We start from the raw sequence: 21,337 nt of genomic DNA, 5'->3' as shown, positions 1-21,337 counted from the left end.
TTAAACAAGGTCTCTTACTACAACACTTTTCGAAACTTGTGATACTGGTAATGGTGACTCTTCAAACCTTAATGAGCATGGAATCCTTGGCTTTTTTTCATGGAGCATTTATTAGGGTTAGTGTGGTACATGTCATAAGTATTGGGACTAGCCGAATTATATCTTAGAACCCCAAACACTTTGAACTTGCAAGTCAGAGAAGCAGGAAGAATGCTTACCAGGATCTCCATCTAACAGATGAAGAAACTGAGACACAGAGAGGTGAAGTGACTGACCCTAGTTAGCAGAGCATCCCTTAAAACCCAGCCTGACCCCCAGCCCTTCGCTCTCACCAGTGGGCAAAGTTTTACAGCAAATCTCCCAACTTACTGCCATAACATTTTGGAAGCGCCTGTCTTCCTTTTTTGGATGAACCTTCCTCACTTTGGCCTCATTTTTTCTTTCTTTGGTTTCTTTTGCTTATTTCTGGATTCCATCTGAGGCATGAAATAAGTCCACCGTAATGTAGTCCAGTGGACCACTGCCCCCGCAATGCCCTCCCTGCCCCCCACCATGGAGTGACAGTTTATGAAGTTTGGGGTCCTTGTCAGAAACACTAGAGGGACTTTAATGGATGTTGGAGCTCTGCTGGCTTGGAGAGAGGCTCTTCAACCCCAGTCAACACGTTTGTCACACTAGCACTCACCCAAACTCAGGGCGTACATATCTGTCTGTCAGCAGACTCTTGGGAGAACCTCAGAACACGCAGTTCCTCTCAGAGGCCAAAGTCCACTGAGATCCCAGGGACCCCGTTTGTCCCCCTCTTTAGAAGAGGCCACCAACAATCTTAGAAGCAGACACAAGAGATTAGACATCTTGAATATGGATTGCTTGGCCCATGCAGATGAATTCATCTTTCCCCTGAATTAATTGTCAACAGTTAAAACTTGGGGAATTTCACATAAAAATCTGAATTCTGGTTTCTCATGGAAAACCCAGAAAATCTAGCAGCACTGGACCTTCGTTCCCGTTTGGCCACAAAAGACTAGAGCTGAGTGGTGGTCGCTGCTTGAAATCAGTACGTGGTCTCCAGCTCACCACAGTGCCCGCCGCCCTGTTGTCTCTCCAATAACAAGGCAGAATCCCAGCCGCTGCCTAGACTATGTGCTCTTGTTGTTTTCATCTTGATTTAATTGGATTAATTCTCATGAACAATTTCCTGCATCCATGTTTCTGTAAAAATTAGGAAAGCTCTGAATAGACTGAGAGGGCCCTATATTTCATTTGTCTAACTCCTAGAGTTGGCAAACTATGACCTACCGGTCTCGTCTGGCCCACTGACAGCAAAATGGTGCAGCCGCGGTGGAAAGCAGCTTGGCGGTTACTCAAAAAAGTTAAACACAGAATTACCATAAAACCCAGTAATTCTAGTCCTAGATGTATACCCAGAAGAACTGAAAACAGGTTTTCAAACAAGTACTTGTACACAGATGTTCACAGAAGCAGGATTCACAATAATCAAAAGGTGGAAACCACCCACATGCCCATCAGTGGATGGATGGATACACCAGATGTGGTCTGTCCACACAGTGGAATACTATTCAGCCATAAAAAGGAATGAAGCCCTGATGCGTGCAACAGCGTGGGTGAACTTGAAAACATGACGCTAAGTGAGAGAAGGCAGTCACAAGAGGCCACGTATTGTATGATTCCATTGATATGAAATGTCCAGAATTAGGCAAATCCCTAGAGACAGAAAGCAGATAGGTAGTTGCCAGGGACTGCGGGGGGGGGGGGCAGAAAACAGGGAGTGGCTGCTTCATAAGCCTCCTTTGGGGAGGTTAGGAACATGGTTTGGAACTAGACAGAGGTGATGTTTGTACAACACTGTGAATGTGTTAAATTCCACGGAATCTTACTCGTTAAAATGGTTAATTTTATGTTGTGTGAATTTCACTTCGTTTAAAAAAAAAACTGACCCCGTGCCTGTTTCTGTGCTGCCCGCAGGCGAAGAATGTGCTTATACATTTTTAAATAAGTGAAACAAAGCAAAAGGAGAATAATATTTAATGACTCATGAACACTATATGAAATTAATTTCAGTGTCCATAAATACAGTATTATTGGAAAAGAGCCATGCCTATTTGTTTATGCATTGCCTGTGGCTGCTTCGGAGTTACAGTGCAGAGCTGAGGAGCTGTGACAGAAACTGTATGGGCTGAAAGTCTCAAATATTTCCTATCTGATACTTTACTGAAAAAGTTTGCTGACCTCTGCTCTAGATCTTTCTCGACCAGGTGATGGAAGTCAGGTGGAAATTAGTATGTCACTTCCTGAGAGGGGACTGCAGTGGTCACTGGTCTTGAGCCAGGAGGCAGAGGGAGGGACAAACAGGCTTCCCTTGATGTTCAGTGTGTTAGTTTCCTAGGCATGCTTCAACCAAGTTCCACAAACTGGGTGGCTTAAACAACAGACATTTATTCTCTCCTAGTTCTGGAGCTAGAAGTCTGAAATCAGCTCATCTGCAGGGCCGTGCTCTCTCTGAAGGCTTTAGGGGAGGATCCTTCCTTGCCTCTTCCTGGCTTTTGGTGGTTGCCAGCAATTCTTGGCTTGTGGACACATCCCTCCAATCTCTGCCTCTGTCTTCACATGGCCTTCTCCCTGCGTGTGACATCACATCCTCCTTCCTCTGTGTGTCTCTATGTCCATTTCCCCCTCTTCTTATAAACCATCAGATTAGGACCCACGCTAACCCATTATGACTTCATCTTCACTTGATTACATCTGCAGAGACCCTATTTCCAAATAAGGTCACATTCTCACAAATGAAATTATCTAGGAAACAGAGCAGACTCACAGATATAGAGAACAGACCTGGGGGAGGTGGAGGGGTGGCGGGGGAGGAGGGATGGATTGGGAGTTAGGGGTTAGCAGATGCAAACTAGTGTATATAGAATGAATAAACAACAGGGTCCTACTGTATAGCACAGGGAACCATGTTCAGTATCCTGTGGTAAACCATAATGGAAAAGAAAAAAACAAATCAGGTCACATTCTGAAGTTCTAGGTAGACATGAATTTGGGGGGGACCTTATTTAAGCTAGTTCATCAGGCACCCCCAAGATCTTTGATTCTGAATGAGTGAGCACAGACTACTCATGCCTTATTGGAAGCACCCTGAGTGGAAGTAAGCGGAGGGATATTAATTAACTATTAAATTAAATATGAATTAAGTACCTTCTAAGTGCTGGGAACGGTTCTAAGCACTTGATTAATCCTCTGAGGAACCGACGACGCACAAAGAGATTAAGCAAGAACTTTCTCGAAGTTTTACAGCTAACACGTAGCAGAGCCAGGATGCCAACCCAGGCAGCATGACTCCAGAGTCTTATTGAATCCGATGGCCACCTCACAGGGTTCCTCTTTAAATTTTCATCTTGCAGGTTAAGTAGGTAAACAGTCTCAGAGAGGTTAGAGGACTTGGCCAGCGGCAAAGCTGAGATGTAAACTCAGGGAGCAGGACCTTGGTCTTTCCAGCGCACAGGAGTCCCCTCCCCGCAACCCGCCTGCCTTTAATCTCCATTTCTTCCTTACATGCATGGAGAAAGTCTTTTGCCTGCCTTCACTCAAGGGTGATATCTAGGGATGAAAGACGCTAGCAGATGCAAAAAGAGTCACCTGGAGGCTTTAAGTGAGGCTCCAAAAACCCTGAGCTGGCTCTACGCATTCACCCATGAAAACCCTTTCAGCCTTTAGAGAATCAAGGTCCTATTGACAAATGCTAAGATGTTGACACGCGCTTGGAGGCTGGCTGCCTGCTCCAGGGTGAAAGGCATAATAGATCAGGCCGATGAATGTGCTTCCTCGGAGTTCATCAATCCTGCCTTTGTCTTGTGCATAAGTGAGGATGATCACGTTGAAGGAATCCATTATTAGTTTGTGTTCCTTTCTACAAGAATAGGGGCACTGGGGAGAGGAGACGGAGGGTGTGGTCCAGGAACGCATTCAGGGCCCACCTCCACGGAGAATGGGGGCAGGTGTCAGAGCAAAGAGGCTCTGAAAACGCGTCTGATTGCATCCACACCCATCCATCAGCCCCGGGTTCAGCCCCTCTTCCTTTCCCCACCGGCTGTCAACCACGTGGCTTTTGCAAATCTGAGAAAATTGCACCTTAGGGTTTGGCTTGCTGAGCTGGAGAATTGGGAACCTGGGGCCCATTTGTGAATTTATTTTCCTCTTTGATATCTGCAATCACACCGTCTTTGAACATTGGCCCCGAGTGCCTTCACTGGCTCAGACTCACTGCTCAATGATTAGTCCGGTGGCCATTCTGTCCTTAGTGACAGGGCTGAGTCACTGTACCTGAAAGGTGGCATCTCTGAGAACTTGGGGAAACTTTGAGAAGGCAGTGAGCCATGTGGCTGGAAGAACCTGTGGCTGCATGACTGACCTTGCGATGCCCGCGGGAGTCACGGGTTCGGGCAACCTGTCCCAACCCCTACGCTCACCATTCAACCCACACCATTGATAAATAGTTGGGACCATGGTCAAGAACCCCAAGAAGTTTGGGAGTCCCACTCAGTGGTTCCCTTCTTCTTGTACGTTTTTGGTATCTTTGACCTAGAGCAGCGATTCTCAACCAGGGGCAATGCTGTCCCTTCCCCACCCACTCCCCAGGGATGCTTGACAGTGTTTGGGGTGTTTTTATGTGTCACAGCTGGGGGAACAGGGTGCTGCTGGCATGCAGTAGGTTAAGACCAGGGATGCTGCTCTACACCCTATAATGCACAGACAACCTCCAACACAAAGAATTATCCAGCCCCAAATAACAATCATGCCGAGGTCGGGAAACCCTGATCCAGAGCGCCTTTCTCCATGTGCATTCCCCGAACTTAACAGCAGCGTCCGCATCACCTGGAACCTGTTAGCAACTCACATTCTTGGTCTCTACCCTAGACTCAGTGACCCAGCAACTGGGGCCCAGAAACCAGTATTTTACCAGGCTGTTCAGGTGAGCCAGACACATGAAGTTTGAGCACCACTGACTTACGGCAATTCATTTTATAAAAGGCCGAGCGAAGCAGCTGCAGGCCCAGGTCTCGCTACATGGCAGAGATGCCTCTCTGACCTCAGGGCCTAGGGTCAGTCTGAGAGGCCAGAGAATTTGTGAGATGAACTAAAACACTGCTAAATGGCTATCGGAGGTGAGAGCACACCTTGGGTCTCTCTGGATGGTGCCTGCAGTTGTGCCTTTGGTAGATTAAATTGCTTGATTCCAAAAAGAGCCGGGGCAGGATTTCCCTTGATTGTGATTTTCATAGAATGTTGAATCTTATTCGCAGATGCTCCCATGCCAGCCTCATCACTTCGGGCTGCTAGGTGGATAAACAGATATTTTTCCTCTATGGGAAATTTCTGATAAAGAAAGTAGCAAGAAATTCCTCCCTCCTCCCTTATTAACTGTGTTGGTAAATTGATGAACTTCTCCGATCTGCAATTTTCTCTTCTGTAAAATGCGTTCCAGTCCTGATCTTTCCGGTTGTTGTTAGGACCCTGTACCTAAAATGACAAGCACAGGATAGAAGCTTAATAAATGCCCATTTACACTTCTTTTTTGAAAGAAGGGTTGGGAGGCACATGGCTGTATCAGTTTCCTGTTGCTGCTGTAACAAATTATACGTTCAGCGGCTCAAAGCCACATAAACATTCTCCTACAGTTCTGGAGGTCAGAGCCCAAAATGAGTCTTACGGGGCTAAAACAAAGGTGTCTGCAGGGCTGGTTCCTTCTAGAGGCCCCAAGGAGATCTGTTTCCTTGCCCTTCTACCTTCTAGAGGTTGTCCTCATTCCTTGGCTCGTGGTCTGCCTCACATCACAGTTTCTCCCACAGCTCCCCCTGTCATGGTCACATCACCTTCCTGTGACTTTCTTGATTCCCTTTTATGAAGAACCTTGTGATTCTATGTAGGGCCCACCTGGATAATCCAGGATAACTTCCCCATCTCAGGATCCTTAATTTAATCCCATCTGCAAAGTCCCTTTTGCCATATGGAGTCACATTCACAGGTTCCAGGCATTAGGACGTGGATATCTTTGGAGCGGGGGGCATTGTTCGGCCTACCGCAGCATCTTAGCCCATTTGGGCTGCTCTAACAAAAATACTACAGACTGGGTGGCTTAAGCAAGCACATATCTAATCCTCACAATTCTGGAGGCTGGGAAGTCCAAGATGAAAGTGCTGGCAGACTTGGCCTCTGGCGAGGCTGGCTTCCCGATTCACAGATGCCCGTCTTCTTGCTGTATCCTCACGTTGTAGGAAAGACGAGGGAACTTTCTAGGGTCTCTTTTATAAGGACCCTAATGCCATTCATGAGGCTTCACCCTCATGATCTAATCACCTCCCAAAGGCCCCACCTCCAAATACCATCACACTGAGGATGAGGATTTCAACATGTGAACTTGGGGGGGGACACAAACATTCGGTCCATTACACACAGTGACTAAGGCCCTTGGCAATTCTACAAGTCAAGTCCTTTGTAGAAGACCCAATAGTGGAAGCGCCCTAGCGCTAGGTTTGGTCCCAGGGTGATGTCTGGGTACTGCTGTTCTTCAGAGCTGCTCCTAAGTTTATGGCAGGTGGGGGGCGCCATACACCACCCAGTGGTTCTCAGGGCAAGGCGCTTGGACCAGCAGCATTACATCACCTGGGCACTTGTTAAAAGTGCAGATTCTCAGGTCCTGTTCCAGATTTAACTGAGTTAGATTCCCCGGCAGCAGAGGCCAGTAATATGCAGTTTCACAAGCTTTCCTGATGATTCTGATACAGAATCTGATATAGAATCAGATGACTCTGATATAGAATCATCAAGCTTTTTAAATAAAGAGCAGCTTTATTGAGATATAATTCACATACTTCCAAGTTTACTCTTTTAAAACAATTCAGTGGTTTTTAGTACTATATTCATAGAGTTGTGCAACCATCCCCACTATCTAATTCCGGAACATTTCCATCACCCCAAACCCCACACCTATTAGCTGTCACTCCCTGTTACTCCTCCCTCAGCCCCTGGCAACCATTAATCCACTTTCTGTCTCTGTGGATTTACCTACTCTGGACATTTCGTGTAAATAAAATCATACAATATGTAGCCATTTGCATCCGGTTTCCTTTTCTTAGCATAGTATTCTCAAGACTCATCCATGTTGTAGCAGGAATAATACTTCATTCTTTTTCATGGCCAAATATTCCATTATTTGGATAGACTACATTTTGTTTATCTATACATCACTTGATGAACATTTGGGTTGTCTTCACTTTTTGGATATTATAAATAATGCTGCTGTGAATGCCCAAGTTGGAGAACCACTGCAAAAGAGAATTCATCAGAATCCAGAGGTCTGGGTCTTGCTTTGCTAGTACAGAATACGGATTCTCTTAGAGTCAGATTCACATTAACCAGACTTTTGAGACTGATGTATAAAGTTGAAATGTCTGTTTAATAATGTACAATGAGATCTCACTGTCACAGGTACTGCGTTTCTCAAGGGCCATGTGATCTGCCTATTTCCTCTCTGCAGTACACCCTTCCTGAAAGCCAGTTTCATCAGGACTTTTCCTGGTGAATGTGGAATACAGAGTAGGAGAGTTTGCTATATGGAATGTTTGAAGGCTTTGGGCTGGGACAACCTGCTCTCCCTGGGCAGGGTAACTGAGAGTACAGGCAAACTGCCCAAGGATAGATCCTGGCCCCATCACTGGCGAGCTGTGTGACCTCGAACAAGTTATTCAGCCTCTCTGAACTATACTTTCCTTCTCTGTGGTTTTGAGATAATAATAATGAAGATGTCATAGGACCATTGGGCAGATTAAACGAGATAACACCTGTAAAGTGTTCAGTACTAGTGCCTAGTATGTGGTCCATGAATGGTGGGTTACCACCCACCACCTTCACGATGATTAACCATCTCATGTTTGGGAGAGGGGTTGCTATAGCGACTGGAGATAACAGAAGTCGGCTATAAGGTCTGTCTCTGTGACCTTGTATAAGGGCAACATTCTTCTGCTTGTAAGTGAAACAACTTAAACTGCTTTAAATGTTTAAAAATGAGGATTTAATAGAGAAGCTCCAGGGGCTCAAGTGATATATCAGCCCTTGGTTGTTCTGCATCTCTCCACTCTGCTTTTCTAGTGTGTTGGCCTCCTTCTCAGGCAGGCCCTTCCCACAGGTATGCTCAGGTCACCCCTGGGCACTCAGATGTGTAGCCCACCAGCCTAGCTGCTCCAGGGAACAGAGTATCTTTGAAAAAAAGGTTCCAGGGTGCTTCGTGGACTCTGATTGGCTCATCTTGGGTCACATGCCTGCCTCTGAACCAGTCACAGTGGTCAAGGAGTTGGAATACTCTGGATTCTCCATGCCTGAGTCAAACGCCCTGCCCCAGGACTGGGAGGTCCAGCCTGCCCTGAACCTCTAGCACTGAGACGCCAGAACGGTTGTTTCCCAATGGAAAACCAGGCTGCTGTTACTAAAGAAGGAATAGGTTCCAGCGCCAAAGACCCCTGTCCCCTGGATGGGCCGGGAGAGGCGAGCCAACTTCTGCCCCGTGACTCTCTTTGCCTCTCTTTTTATGGTTGACTAAGCTCCTCTTTCGATCTGATATTTAATCTGATTGCATCAGGCTCTGGATTTAGGTCCCTTCCCGACTCTTTGCACAGGGATTGTCAACTATAAAACTATGGATTTGGAGATGTATAATTCTTTGTGCTGGGGGCTGACCTGTGCTTTGGAGGACGTTTAACAGCATCCCTGGTTTTCACCCAGTAGATGCCAGTAGCACCATCCCCCGAGCTGTGACCTCCCAAAGTGTCTCCAGAGATTTGAGAACCACTGTTTTAAGTTAATGTTGTTCTTCTGTCCTCTGATCCAGTAGGGGTTGGGCTAGTTTCACACTTGGAGGGTCAACTTCCTTATCTCCAAGTTCTTGGGATGGGGGTTCTCTGTACCCCCCAATACTGACAACACTTCTCACTGATAAACTGTGACCCTGTTGTAGCAGAGGTCCCCTGTCTCCACGGCCTCACCTTCAGGGCTGCCACATCAGGACCAGGACCGGTCACATCTCCACCCCCTCAGCCCCACTTGGAGATGCTTTGGAATATGGATGCCCCATCTTGACCTTGGGATATGCTCCATCACAAGGCTGTCTCCACCATGTCTGCAAACTACAGACAGTGTGACACAGCTTTGGACATCACTTGAGCCTCAGGGAACAGAGGGGGGAGGAAATCTATTGCCCGAAGTTCAGACTCAAGAATGCCTGGTGTCTTGGGTTTCATAAAGTCGGACTGGGGTCTCTCGCAGCAGGCTCACCTGGTCTGTCCCCACTGAGCCTGCTCAGGCAGTAAATTCCATGGAATGACTCTGCGTGGGGAACTTCTCAGCAGCCCTTTGTTCTAAGGACAGTTAACTTCTGCTGAACACTGACTACAGGGTGGCAGCATAATTTTTAAAATGCCACATTCCCATTGGGGAAGAATTTCAGCTCAGGCAACTCTGAACAGCTCTGATTTAAGATCCATAAACCTAGTTCAAGGCAGTAAATATGTAAGTAATTGATGATGTAGTGTGCAAGCAACTTAAGACCCATCCATCACATCCAGGCAAGTAAGGGCTGTGGACAGGCTCAGAGAACAGGGTGACAGGAGGGGAATAAATGACCAGAGGGGCCTAGACAGTTCTGCTCTCCCCATAACTCACCACTGCTTCTGCATGGAGTCGTGGCCTCGTTCCCAAAAGAGCCTCCTCCCCGGTTTTGTCTTCTCAGGCCAGAGAGAAGGGCCACTAAGGAAAGCGCAGACAAGCGCCTGGGTTGCTTGAGGTGAAAGCCACCTTTATGGCGCAGCTACTGCGCACCAGGCATTTGCTTCATGTTCCAGTGCCCGATTCCTTAGGGAAACTCCGCAAGATGGGTGCTATCGCTCCCCTTTTACAGAGGAAGCGGTCCAAAGAGCAGAGGACACAGGCATCACAAAGGCAAAATCAGGATTGGGATTCAGATCTGTGCCTATAATTAATTCCATCTTGTCTCTCTGCCTCTTAGGCAAAAGAGGGGGTCTGGCCCCTGGGTTGCCTGGACTGTGGAACGTGCCATCCACAAACATTGCCCATTTCGGGGTCCAGGTGTCAAGCCCGACTTGCAGATCCCAGCCTGTGGTCTGCATGTCCCCTGCCTCCCCCGCCCCATGCCTGTCCCTGATACTGCCGTTCCTGTTGTTCTATTTCAACATGAGAGCATTTACAGTTGAAATTGATGGAGCACAGGGCTGGCTGTTTTCCTTCCTTCACAGGAACATTTGCGGTGATGGCAGCGCGAGGCCTCTGTCAACTCTTGTTTTGTCCTCATTTAAGCCTGAGCCGGGGGCAGTAAGCCAGCCTCTTCCAGTTAGCATTTTCCTTCAGGCCAAGGAGACAGGTCCTGTATCTGTGTGGTCTGAGATGGCTCTGCATTGCTAGCGGGCGGCCCCCCGAGCGTCTTCGGGTTTCCAGGCCGCCTCTCCTCTTGCTCAGGGCGTCTCTCCCAGGGAGGGTGCACAAGAAGACCCCCTCACCAACTCTGCTGGTGGTCTCTCCTTTCTGAATGTCTGAAGAGAGACCACGGTACTCACAAATGGGGCTCTGCAGTCCAGGAGATTTAGGTTAAAATCCCAGAAGGACACATTCCTTAGGCGACCTCTGAGCCTCAGTTTTCCCATCTGCAAAATGGGATCATTAGTACCTACCTCACAGGGTGGATTGTTCACTCATTCGTTCGTTCACTCATTTGTTCATCAGTGAATATTTGTGGAGATGCCCCTTTGTGCCATCCCTGTGCTAGCTGCTGAGGATACAGGAGGGAATGAAACAGATATGTTACAGAGAATCAATGAGCTAATGCAGGTGAAACACTTAGGCCAGTGGTGCCCAAACTTGTCTGCGCCTGAGTATGACCTGAAAACCTTTTGAAATGTTCAAAGCCAGGCCATACCCCAGTATAATTAAATAGAGGATCAGCAAACTTTTAATGAAAGAGCCAGATAGTAAATATTTTAGGCTTCATGGGCCATCAGGTCTTCATCATGGCTCCTCAACCCTGCCCTTATAGCGCAAAAGCAACTGTAGACAATGCAGATGTTGCTGTGACAATAAAACTTTATTTATAAAACAGATTTGGCCCATGGGGTGTAGTTTGCTGACCCCTGAGTTAAATCACAGTGCAGGGGAGAGGCCCAGGCATCTGTTGATTCCAGTATGCTGACAATTGGGGAACCACTGACTTAGGCAATGCCTGGTACGTGTTAGCTGTTATCGCGATTACTGTGCTGCAGCTGAGAGAAGTTAAGTACCTTGCCCAGTTTGGGGGCAGAACCAGGACAATAACCCTGGTCTTTCTAACTCCAAACCCCATTCTTTTGATCATTTTGCTTCTCTGTTTTAAGCTCTCAGAGCCTCAGTTTCTTCATCTGTAAAATGGGATTGATACTAGACCTCCCTGACACAGTAGCTAAGGGGCCTGAATGTGAACATTGACATACAGTGCAAATCTGCCCTCGAGAGGGACTCTGTCAATGGGAAGAGTCAGGAGGAGCTGAGAATGTTCCAGGGGTCCTGACCCCGGTGGCTCAGGAAGCCGTGGGGCCCTGAACAGACAGGCACGTGGGGAGAGGTTTGGGCGAGGAAGTGGTGGGCTCCATTTTTGAGCAGATGGGCTTAGTTTGGTCAGCCGCCCCAGCTGAGGTCCCAGCTCCCGCTCAGAGCCTGAGAGCCAGGGCTGGAGGTATGGGTGTGTGGCCAGGGCAGAGTGGGGCACCTGGCTTCCTGGGACCCCTCAGTGGTCCAGGCCATGCAGGGTTGTGGAGAAGTGAAGCCTCCATTTGGAGGGTTAGGCTACTGGCTTATTTTTGCTGGAGTTAGCAAGAAAAACCCTTCACCTCTCAGCTGGAAGCCAAACTCTGCATGAGACACTGAACACATAAAGATGAGTAATCGGCATCTCCTACTGTGCAGGAGCTCACGGTCAAGTGGGTGGTGGAAAGATCAGATGTGTACGCAGAGGCTCTTGTGCAACAAGGCAAGTGACCCAAAGAGGTAAGCGCAGGATGCTCCGGGAGGAGCATGGCAGGGGTGTCTGCCCCGTACATTCAGGGAGGGCTTCCTGGAGGAGCCATGCCTGAGCTAGATCTTGGAGGAAGAGTGGGCATGAGTCAGGCTAAGAGAAGTAGGGAAAGGGCGCGGGAGACTGTTTTAGAAAGAGAGAACAGTATCTTTGAAGGTGGGAGGTGCAAGTGAGTAGATCCATAGTGTGAATGTGCCCAGGGGAAGGCTGGGGACAGCAGTGCAGCCAGTGGCAATTTTCAGCCCAGGACTGGCCCTCAGTGCTGTCCTTCTGCTTTCTCAGAGGCACCAGGCATTTCTTCCTCTTTGGCCTGGGAACGGCATATTCTTCCTCTTCATCTGACTTTTCGTGGTCACTTGAGTAGACATGATGCTATAACAGAGGTCCTGGAGATAATGATTTTGGATATACCAAGTCTGCCCTCAAGATTATATTGAAGGGACCTGCCAGCCTCCACTCTAACTCCAGAAGCATCACACGTATTTCCTTCTTGATAATTTATTTCCTGCGTGCTTCCCAAATAAACCAACTGGATCCATTTTCCTAATGAGATTCTTCTGGATTTCTAGATTTGTTTTGTATTCTATTATCTTATTACATAAACTGATTTTGACATTTCAAGATGATCCCTCTCCTCTTTCTAGACCATAGCAGTAAAATTATATTAAGGGGAAATTTGAGGGGATACAGGGAGAGGGAAGGGAGATGAGTTTCCTAATAGGTCTAGTTTTTAGAATCGAGGGAAGATGCATAATTAGTACCAATCCCCACCTCCAGTGCATGGGGTGGTGTCATGGAATTAGCGGCCCATTGCCTCACTTCTCTTGTCATATCCACTCCCGTCACCCGCCGCTGCCGCCACGCTGCCTGCACATATACCCCGACTACTGTTAACGTTTTAGATTCTTCGTCTATCATTCCCACAAGGAAGATAATTACTCATGTGGCACCCAGGTGTCCCATTGTTTGGTTAGGAGGTTAAAAATCCCTGATACACTTCAATAAATTCAACAGTGGGCACGTTATAAAATGTAGTTAAATGCCTCAGCCATCTTCCCTTTCTTTACTGGCAATGAAATTTAATTGAGGCCACATGAGGGGGCTGAAGTAAATCACAGCTGATGACTCCACCCTTCACACGTCTCACTGGGAGAGGGCGTGATGTTATCACTGTTCACATGTGTGATTTATGGGCAATTCAGGGAATCCCAGCTAAGCAGTTACCTGCCGGGATTCAGACGTGAGGTGGTGATGGTTTTTTAAAAAGGGGAGCATGGTTTTGAAGGAGCGTGTGAGAATCAATACATCCTAGTTTTCCCACTAGATCCTGAAGGTAATTCCAGTTTGGTTTCACCATTTAAAAAAATTTTAACCGAGCCTTGGGCCAGGAGGAACAGGTGATGAAAGAGAACTTTGATTCTGACTCACTGTGAGGTCTTCCCCTCGCATCCTCTGCACTTTTCTGCCTCTTGCCTCACATGTCAGCCTCTCTGTGCTCCCATTTGCTCAGTGCTCTCACTGCTCACCTGTCCTACCGAGGTAGGCTTGTACCTGGAGCCACTCCCAGGAGAGCACTTCATCTGTTCTCCTTGACCATGACCAGCACCACCACCTCCCCTATGGTAACTTACATGTCCTCCAGGTCTTCTCTCTGCTTTGATAAAGTGACAACTGGATAATCGTATTAATTAGCCCAGGCAGAAGCAGTGAGAGGAGAGAGTTAATTTTCCTTTCCCTCTGTCTTCATGAGCTGACATGGATTTCAGCAGTGGCATGTAATCAGAGACATTGCCTCATCACAGATTATTCTACCAGGAGACGGTGAGAGCTAGAAAGAAAACAGACTTGGGGTGAGACTGGGATAGGTTAGAACCTTGGCTGGACCGCTTGATGGTTCTACTCTGCCTGGCTCTTCTCTTCTGTAAAATGGACATTGAAACAACACACCTAGGATTAGGCGAGCAGAGGGGTGACACCACGTGGTCATGCACACTTTGGCTTGGAAGCTGCCATTTGTCCAAGAATTCCCACCATGTAAGTGGCCAAAGTGGGTCTATAACCCAAGTCTTCTGGCTTCAAAGAAAAAAGCCTTTCATAATATATACATATATCAGACCATCACATTGTATACTTTAAATATCTTACAATTTTATTTGTCAGTTACACCTCAATAAAACTGGAAAAAAAAGAAAAAGGGAAAAATTTCTCCACTAATCAACCAAGGAAATGAGTTACACAGCTCTTAATCAGGAGTTGACACACTTTTTCTATAAAGGGCCAGGTAATAATTAGACCTGGCTTTGTGGACCACATGTTTCTGTCAGTTACTCAAACTCTGCTATTATAGTGCAGAAGCAGTCACAGACAGTGTGTAAATAAGTGGGTGTGTCTGTGTGCCAATCAGACTTTATTTACGAAAGCAGGTGACGGGCCAGATTTGGCCTGAGGGTCATAGTTTGCCAACCTCTGTTCTAAGTCATAGTCCATGGAGAGCTTTGTCAGGTTCTAACTGGTGTGTTAATCCTAGAGGTAGAGTGATGATGACAATGACAAAAGCAAGAATAACAATAATATGTCAGGCACTCAGCTAAGCCCTGTTCCAATTATATTACCCCACTTCATCCTGCTAACAATTCTGTGAGGGAGATATTATGGTCCCTTTTTTAAAGGAGACAAAAACTGAGACTCACAGAGGTGAAAATGCCCAAGATCTCATAGCTAATAAGTGGCTGAGCTGATGCTTGAACACAGGTCTACTCACTTCAAAGTCCCACACTCCATGGAGCAATTTGATAACCTTCCAATTCAGAAATGAAGTCTGCTGCTCTGTCTTTAAAATAGGCCTGTGCTCAAGGCCTTGTAGCTGGTTTGAACCCCACATACATGCCGATTGGTTTGACCCCGATACCTCCATTCCTGCAGTCTTCCTATTTCTAGGCAGGTAACTTCACCATTGCCCTTTGCTTTGCCTCAGTGCCATGGGGAATCCCTAAGCATCTCCTCTGAAGGGCCTCTTCCACCAAGAGTGAGCAGCACAGCCTTTGCTCACCCCCAGCATCTCTTCTGCCTATTTCTTCCCCCAAGACCTGCGACCCAGGTTCACTCTTATCTACTACTCACCAGTGCTGAGTTGTTCCCTAGACACCTTCACAGTGATCACAAGCCCGCAGGTGATGAAATTTGCATCTTGAGAAGTGGGTTGTAGTTGTCTCAGGGAGAAAATTATGTCCATCTATACAAAGAAACTCAATTTGGCCCCGAAGCACCATGGTGCTGTAACCTTTAGAGATAGCACATGATTAAAAGACTTTTAGATCTGATGTATTTGAATTGGATATTAAAGCAAATAGAGTTGTTCCCCGCTATGTGAATAATACTGTGAACAGCTTTAGTCAAGGACTGGTTGCCACCTTGGATGAATCAGTGGGATTTTAGCTGGTGATTGGCCTGTGGCCACAGAAGAAAAGTTGAATATGCTCTAAGTTTTATTAATTTCAGGACCTTGGAGCCTAAAGAATTTGCTGCTTTATTTGAAGGCAGCACCACTGTTAAGTTCTCAGTCTCTCCTGTCCCTGGGCTAGAAGTTGAAGGGTAGCTGGACCTTCCATTTCATTTGCGGCATTTCTGAGGATGAGCTCTGGGGGTGGACTGTCCTAACTCAAACCCCAACTCTCCCGCCCAAAATGGAGTTAGGAGATTAGATGAAATAATACATCTAAAGCATTTAATCTGAGTCCTGCCAAATAGTAAGTACTCAGTAAATGTTAGCTGTTATTATTAATAGTACTATGTGCTCAGAGGTCTTTATCTCCATGGAAACATTTAAGGATGGGATAGCTCCTCTTCTAGCCAATAGAGTTTAGAGACTCAGAGACTGCGATAGACGGTTTCTTGTGGTCCTTTCCAACTCAAGGACTGCGTGATTGGAACAATAATTTTTACGCTTGTCTCAGAGGGAGACATAGCATAGGAAGGCCGTAGGGTGCGGGGGTGAAAAGCAAGGCTTTAGTTTTATAGGAAGCTGGGGTCAACTCTCAAGTCCACCAAATACTAGCAATAGGACTCAGAACAATTAATTATCCTCATTTTCCTTATCTCTAAACTAGGGATACAACCTTGTAGGATTGTTTGGATTAAAGGAAGAAACAGCTCCAAGAGGCTAATCCCCCCTTGGGATACGTACAAGAAGTCAGACTGTGCATTGCTCCTGTACCAGCCAGTGGACTGAGTACTCTGGGATATGGGTTTTTTATTGGGGGCTGCAGGTGGGATCATGACATGACAGCTCAAGTGAGAAAGACCTGGCCTGGGAGCTGGATGGCCTTGTAAGGGTCAGGGCTGATGTTTTGGACCCCAGCGGAGGTGGGGAGTTAGAGGAGGGGGTGGGGGTGGGGCCGTCCTCTTTCTGTCATAGCCTGGCAGGCTGCTCTCCCCTCAGCTGCCAAAGGGAGCGCTTCAATGCGTAAGACCCTGCACAGCCTCCTGCCTCTGTTCTAATGCACTAGATGGTTCCCGTTGCCTTAATACAAACCCCAAAGTCCTGTTTTATTTCCTTCATGGAATGTGTCATGTTATGTCTCCCCCATATGTCTAAGCTCAGAAAACTTGACTATCTTGTTTGCCGTATACCCACCCCCAGTTCCGTACCTGGCACACAGTAGTGCCGTCTCAGCTTCCTACGGCTGCTGTAACAAATTACCAAAACTCAATGGCTTACCAGAAAATACATGTATTATCTTACAGTTCTGGAGGTCAGGAGTCCAAAAACAGTCTCAGGGCTAAAGTTCAGGTGTCTGCAGGGCTGTTTCCTTCTGGAGGCTCCAGGGGAAACTCTGTTCTCTTGCCTTTTCTAGCTTCCAGAGGCTGCTGCATCCCTTGGCACTTGGCCCCTTTCCATCCTCAGAGCCAGCGAACATCACATCTCCTTCTCTGACTCTGACCCTCCTGCCTCCCTCTTTCACTTACGACTACATCAGCCCTACCTGGCTAATTCGGACTAATCTCTCGTTTCAAGATCCTTAACTCAATCACATCTGCAAAATCTCTTTTTGCCTGTTAAGTCATATATTTTATGGGGCCCAGGGATTAGGATGGACATCTTTGGGGGTGGCGGGTAGGCATATTCAACAAAATGTTTACTGAGTAACTCTATGAATGATAGTAGGAATAAACAACATACTGTGACATTGCTTTCTGAGCCTCTGAGGCCCTTTTCTGAGTTTAAAAGGGCTGGTTCTCATCGTTTCCTTTGCTTTCCCCAGACAGAGGTGGGAGGCACAGACAATACAGGATGGGTTGAACTCCGTGTATCCGGAGAGCAGTCTGGACTAGAAGCATCCAGTTTGTTCCTCTCTGAGGTTCAGATCACCACTCAGTCCCTTTTTAGCTATAGACAGTTGCTTACTGCTTCTAAGCCTCAGTCTTCCCATCTGTGAAATGGGGAGGAAATTGGCTGTCGTTTATTGAGCCCCAGCTATGTGACCTGAATTTAAAAAGCCCAGTCCTGGCCTTTACTTGCTGTGTGACCTTGTGCAAATGGTATAACTTCTCGATTTCCTTGTTGGTGATGTGGCACCGATGTAGCAGTTGATACATCACATGTGCACACACATGCAGTGTATGGATTAAATGAGATAATATATGTAAAGGGCTTATTTGGCAATAGTGCTGGGCACCTGGTAACACTCAACACAAAGCATATTTATTATTTTTCTTATTTCTCATTTTTAAAATTCATACCATTATTCTTATTTCTTTCTTCCTCTTCTTTTCCCTCCTTTTCCTTTGCTTTATCATCACCCATTTTTACGTGATGTCTCTGTGTTACATGTTTTCAAGAGTTTTCCCCATGCCTGACTCTGTTAGCCTGAGTTCAAACTCACCAGGTCAGAGCCTGAGTCTTTCATTTCATCATGGCTCAGCCTACCACGATGCTTTATTAATATCGGTTTCTTCTATCGTGGCTTCTGTTTGATTATCTGGCTACCAAGCTGTCAAAGACCAAGCCTCCTGGTTTCTCCCCTCCTGTTATACAGAGGCACTTTTGAGAGGGCATCAACAGTGGGACCTAAAGGAGGGAAGAAAAGCACCCCTTCTCTCCAGCCCTCTCCCTTGCCATGCACCGCAAATGAAACTATCTGGGAAGAAATGTCTATTATTCTATCCCTGGAACCAAAGGCACCAGGGATAGTCATAATTCTGACTCCGTGTCTGCGTGTCTTGTTATCAGAAAATTAGAGTAAAAAGAAGCTTTTGTTCAGCGATGGAGACATCTTAATAGGCACTTTGATTGTTAAACAGAAGTTTCCATATCAGTTTAATTGCTATAAGTGCTGTTTGCCTTCTCTGTTGTGATAAGGCCTGAATTTTCACAGATTTTCCCTTTAAACAGTTTTCCTTTGCTTTAAGGCTTGCATTGGCAAGTTTAAGGAAATCCAAACGAAGAAAGTAAAGAGAAGATCTCAGAGTTCAGATCTGCACACCCAGGGACGAAGCCGTGTGGAGGTTATTATTGCTGGAGACTAATGTTGTCGCAGCCGATGAATGTAACTGACGGAATTTGCTCCTTCAACCAGATATTGGGAAATGAAACCAAACTACCAAACTTAATTACATCTACTTTTTCAAGAGGGTGCTGTAATTGAGAATGAGAACAACTAGGATATGAATCTAACAGTGAGATGTGCTTATAATAAAAGAGGATTTGTTCTCTACTGAGTTGAGCTTCAGAAGTACCATCTCAAGATTGTGGGGAGAGGGAGGGGGTGGGGAGATGGCTAGAGAAGTGAAAAACATCTTGATCAGGGTTTCTCAGCCTTGGCACTATTGCCATTTGGGTCTAGTTAGTTCTTTTTTTTTTTTTTTTTTGCGGTGTGGGGGCCTCTCACTGCTGTGGCCTCTCCCATTGCGGAGCACAGGCTCCGGACGCACAGGCTCAGCGGCCATGGCTCACGGGCCCAGCCGCTCTGCGGCATGTGGGATCTTCCCAGACTGGGGCACGAACCCGTGTCCCCTGCATCGGCAGGCGGACTCCCAACCACTGCGCCACCAGGGAAGCCCGGGTCTAGTTAGTTCTTTGGCGTGGGGATGTGTCTTGTGTATTGTGGAATGTTGAGTAGCATCCCTGGTCTCTACACATTAGATGCCAGTAGCATCCCCACATCACCGCCCCAATTATTTGGCAGTATCTCCAAACAATGCCAAATGTTCCCCCGAGCAAAAGTGCCCCTGATTGAAGATGCTGATATAGGGGCTTTTGGAAGGCTCGGGAACAACTGCAGAGTTACTCCTTGAGGATCTACCAGTGCTCGGCTGTGTGACCTTTAGCTAGTCACTGCACCTCTTTGAGCTTCTGTGTCTACCTTTGTGCAGTGGGAATAATGAGAACACCGACTGCATAGAGGCAAAGCTTCTGCGTATAAACTGCACAGAATTACGCCTACCACATATTGAGTGCTCAGTAAATTCACTGTTTCTATGATAAGAATCTCAGATTCAGCAAACGTGTTACGTACTTACTTTGTCCCAGGTGCTTGCTGTGCTATGAGGCAGTGATGCAAAGATGAAGATGTGGTCCCTGTCCTTGTAGGAGTGGCAAAAATATGGAGACTTGTTGGTACTGCCTTATTCTTCACCCATGGCAGATGTTACTAATCAGTCTCAATGCTCTTTCCTCTTGAGCCTCAGAATCCTTCTCAACACACTTTCCTAGACAGCCACTACTAACATCCCATGAGATGAAACCCCTTTGGCACTCCTCACTTTGCAGATTCCCCATGAGGAGGCTGTGTATCTGAGCTAACCCTTCCTCTCCAGCATAGCCATTCCACCTCTACCCATCCCTGGCACTGGAGAAAGCATCTTAAGGACTTAGCAGGTAGCAGCATCCTTCCTTACAAATCTGACTTCAATCTCCTGTTCTCTCTCTCTCTCCTTTAAAATTGTCTTTCTTTCTTGTCTTTTTTGCTTCTCTCAGAAGCCAAAACAAGTAATAAAATGGGCTTGGACTTGATGACATTTAGTTTTTAGTTAAACTAGAGGAAATTCCACTGGCTCTGATTCTGAGTGATATATCATGCTGTCTCCCTCTTTCTCTGGCCTTTGGGGCTTGGGAAATCATTAGCTCTTCCAGAAATGGTCCCAGCTTTACAAGGGCAGAATTGGGGTTTCTGGAAACAGCTTTCAGATGGCTGTTGACAGTGTCATTAGACAGAAGAGAGGAGTGAATGGGTTAGGGTTAAATGCTCCCTGATCGGTGCAGACATGCCCAGCTCCCCAGTGAGCGTGCCACTCCATAACAACTGCTGTGAAAAATGGGGCGTGCATTTGCAGCTCTGAGGACAGGGATCTGGCTCCATCCATCTGGCCTGAGAAATGAGAGCTGGCGTGTGGGTCAGCCACTTCCTTCTCCTCTCCCCTAGCTGGTGGAGGTTTCACAGGCCGCACCGGTCCATTTCTGCTGTTGTTTCACACCTCTCTGGGGCCTGTGAGGTCTGCGAGGAGGGTGATGCGGGCAACCAGGCAGTGGAGTGAAGGTGGGGGCTGGTGCCCAGAGGCTGTGGAAGAAGTCCTGGAACTCAGTCAGTGGTGGAGTGATAGTGTGGGTCGCTGGGATGTAGCCTGAGGCATGAAAGAAAAGACCAGATGGGCATAGGCACCCAGCCTGAAGTCTCTGTGATTTATTGTTTCTTCCTCATTCCCATTAATCCATCAATTTATCCATTCATCTAGCTGTCCATCCATCCATCCATCCATCCACCCACCTACCAATCCATCCATCCGCCTACCCATCTGTCCACCTTGCAACTCATCTGTCCATCTGCCCACCTATCCAACCATTCATCCATCCATCCATCTACCCACCTACCAATCCATCCACCCCCCTCCCCATCTGTCTATCTACTGACTCATCTGTCCATCCATGCACCTATCCAGACATTCATCCATCCATCCGTCCACCCACCCATCCACCCACCTACCTACCCATCTACCTACCCACTCAATCATCCATTCATCAATCCATCCACTTATTCCAGCATGAGTTTAGGTGGTACATAGTTAGACATATTTTAAATAGTTACTTATACAGAAAGTGATATTGGTTTTCCATATAGAGTTGCTTTGAGAATAAATGTGTTTAAACAAACAAATAAGTCAACCTAAAATATTAAGTAGATAATTTTATGGGTTGTACAGGGGCATGACAAAAAT

General features: G+C 46.8%; 1 protein-coding gene across 1 annotated transcript in view; it reads left to right on the top strand.

Annotated features, from left to right (window-relative positions):
* The window catches only part of KSR2 (kinase suppressor of ras 2), a gene marked incomplete at both ends in the record, with an annotated part of 399,400 nt that overhangs the window by 272,152 nt on the left and 105,911 nt on the right, over window positions 1-21,337 (top strand). The gene's annotated exons all lie outside the window — the stretch shown is intronic.

The sequence above is a fragment of the Leucopleurus acutus genome (genome assembly GCF_964270905.1).
Source record: "Leucopleurus acutus genome assembly, chromosome: 13".
Taxonomy (NCBI): Eukaryota; Metazoa; Chordata; class Mammalia; order Artiodactyla; family Delphinidae; genus Leucopleurus; species Leucopleurus acutus.
Note: the sequence above shows the minus strand (reverse complement) of the source record. Positions and strands in the feature narration are given on the sequence as shown.